This window comes from Gekko japonicus, unplaced genomic scaffold (assembly GCF_001447785.1).
Source record: "Gekko japonicus isolate JY-2015 unplaced genomic scaffold, Gekko_japonicus_V1.1 scaffold702, whole genome shotgun sequence".
Lineage (NCBI taxonomy): Eukaryota > Metazoa > Chordata > Lepidosauria > Squamata > Gekkonidae > Gekko > Gekko japonicus.
In genome coordinates this window covers 365,213-368,586 of record NW_015175377.1, presented here as the reverse complement: position 1 = coordinate 368,586, position 3,374 = coordinate 365,213, and positions in this window count along the sequence as shown.

Here is a 3,374-nt window from a genome sequence, read left to right as displayed (position 1 = left end):
GGGGGTGGGACCTCAGTGGGGTACAATGCCATAAAGTCCACCCTCCAAAGCATCTCTTTCCTCCAGGGATCTCTGCAGTCTGGAGATGAGCTGTAATTCCATGGGATCCCCATGTGCCACTTGGAGGCTGGTATCCCCATTGCCAACCTCCAGTTGGGGCCTGACGATCTCCCACTATTACAAGTGATGTACAGACAACAGAGATCAGTTTCCCTGGAGAAAATGGCTGCTTTGGAGGGTGGACTCTTTGGCACTGTACCATGTTGAGGTCCCTCCTGTGAGGACACTATGACTTCAGGTGGGTGGTGCTTAACATGATATAGATCCTAGAGTGCTGGGGCATTGAGCAGAGTCATGGCTGAAGCAGCAAGCCTGCTCCTTATAATACTGATTTCTGAGTTACATAAATAGTTAATAAAGTTCATAAGGAAGGTGACACCTCCCTTCCCCCAAACCACGCCCTCCACAGGCTCCACCCCAAAAATCTCTAGGTATTTCCTACCCCAGAGTTGGCAGCCCTAAGGGTGCAGCTGTCCTCCCACCCCCAGCATTCCTGTGTTACCCCAGATATCCAAGCAAGGGCACACCATTATAAATAGTGTAGTTGATTTCTCAGGTTTTATTAGGAAACTGACCATGTGCTGCATTTGTAGATGCTCAGTTTAGATGTTAAGCTCTCATTCTAGGGTAGGTGTGGCTGGCAGGCATGATTCAATTCCCTGCCCTGTACAGGGAAGTGACCAGTGAAGATATCGCCCGCCCAGTCCAGCAGATTGTAAGCAAATGCAGGCATGGTAGCCTAATCACAAAACATTTAGCACATGACTTGGCTTTGTGCTAGCATCAGTCACACAAACATGACTGAGAAAGGACATTGAGAAGGGAAAGTGCTATAGAAATGTTATAACTTAAAGTCAGTCTGCAAAGTGGGATGTGCCAGTTGATCCCCAAGCATTCTAGTTCCCCAAAGACCCACGTTCTTGACAAACACTTCTACTATATTGCCAAAGTCCCCAAGTATTTTCCATAAACCAAATGGGAGTTCAAGAATGTGATGCATCTTTCTGTGTTTTCTGGGCTTAAGCACTAACAGTCTGATTGACTGCCCAGGAGGAAACTGAACTGGTTATGGAAATACGGTGGAAGAATTCTGGTATCAATATTTAAAGACCATGAGATCACTACGCTGAGAGCAAAGTCATCTACTGTACCTCAATTCTACATTTTTCATAGACTGGTTTGGGATTACCTTGGTTGGCTGGGAAGGTATTGTCACCTCAATGGTGCTATAGAGTTACCCACCTAAATAGATACATGACAGGAACATCTGCCTTGACAATGTTCTTTTATAAAGTGAACAATGACTATTTAGAATGGAAACAAAATGTAGCTGTATTTACCTTAGTGTTTTTAGCAGTAATCACTGCCTTTTAAAGTCTTCTGTGCATTTGGATGGTACCTGTGTTCTTAATTTTAGAAAGGCTATTTCACATCTAGTTGCATCTCACGGGCTAAGCAGGGTCAACCCTGCTAAGTACTTGAATGGAAGAAGACCACCAAGGAAGTCCTGGGTTGCTACCCAGGGGCAGACAATGGCAAACTACCTCTTTTTGTCTCTTGCCTTGAAAATCCTGTGGGGTTGCCATAAGTCAGCTGCCGCTTGATGGCACTTTCCACGATCCCCAGTGGAACACAGGAAGCCCCTCATTAAAATGGAGGTTTGGACACGATGCTGTGCTTCTTCTAAACATGACTCCTGAGTGTCCTCCTGGGTCATTCCCTTTAAACCAGACCTAAGAAAACCCTGACCTGTACAGCCCAGGCTAGCCTGATATCAGATCTCAGAAGCTGAGCATGGGCAGCCCTGGCTTAGTGTTTGGATGGGAGACCCCCAAGGAATACCAGGGCCTGACATGGAGGAAGGCCATGGCAAACCACCTCTGAATGTTTCTTGCCTTGAAAATCGAACAAGGTTGCCATAAGTCAGCTGTGACATGACAGCAACGACGACAACAAAAGAAAACCCTCGTCTGATGTGGCTGAAAGGAGGAAGTGCAGGGTAGCTGTGGCTGGAGTGTCCATGTGGATGCCCCACCAGCAGCCACTATTGGGGCGGAGAGGAGCTAAGCTTCACAAAAAGCTATCAGAGAATCCAGGGTTTTCCTCACCTCCCCCTGTTTATCTTTGCTCCTGTTAAGCCAGAGAGATAAAGTAGCCAGTCTAATCGGAAATTTTAAAACCGAGGGAGCTTTAGAAAGCAAACACTGTAATATTATCAAAACAAAGAATTACTAACACAATTTGTTCTTGTTCCAGGACAATTTAACAGTTTGTGCCGAGGTCTGGGTACTTTGCAATTTGCCATTAACCCTCCTCTACATTTTATCATGCAGGCTAATTAATTAGATTTACTGTCCCCCAGATTTTAATGGGGCACTGATGGATAAGGAGACACATTCTTTTGTTTGCAGGTGTTCATGACCAATATTTAAGGCAACAACAACCTAAAGAAAATAATTTCTGCTTTCTTTTCTTTTTACAAAATCAACTAGGCCAATAATATACATTCTATGGGAAGAAAGCATCTAAATAACTGTCACCGGATATTGCGGGGGGGGGGAGGCGTGGCTGTTTGCCCCGGAGCGAACTACCGTGCGGCCGCCGGATCAAACATCCCGCCGATGTCAAGTGGTTCAGGGGGAGGTGCCAATCATACGTAAAGCCTGCGGCACAGCAAAGAAGCAGCGCGGCGGGGGTTGTGGTTTTTTAAAAAAACCGAAGTGTGCACATGCGCTGTTGGGTGCTTGTGCGCATCCGGTGGAGACTTGGGGGAAAAAAACTTTTTGTGACGGGACATGGGTGAGCGCCGGATGCCACGAGCTACTACCGGAAACGTGATCAGACGCCCGCCCTTGCCCTGCGGTTTCCGGAAACTAGTACCTCGGCGGTACTAGTTTTTTACAGCGCATCTTCGGCTGGAAGCCTTGGGTTCGCCATGGGAGCTCTACGCTTCCCAGATGTTGTGGTTTGATCGCGCCCGGAAAATCCGCCTATCTTCCATCTCTGTAGCGTGGCTAATGTTCCGTGTGACTGCAGCCTTAGTGTGGCTTGGCAGTGTCCTTGGCCGCTGGGATCCATGGCTGCTGTGACTGCCTTGTCGAACTTCCCCTGGGTAATTCTTCCTTGGCCCCGAACTCACATTAACGTCTTGTCAGTGCAGGTGCTCCGTGGTCCCCCGGAACCCTCACTACACTGGTGTGCCTTCCCACTCCATGTCCCCATGCTTCTAGGGAAGGGAGATGAAGCAACCCAGGCAAGCCCCTTCCAGGCATTACACATCCCTCCCTCCTAGCCTGACCTCTGGCTGGTCTCCC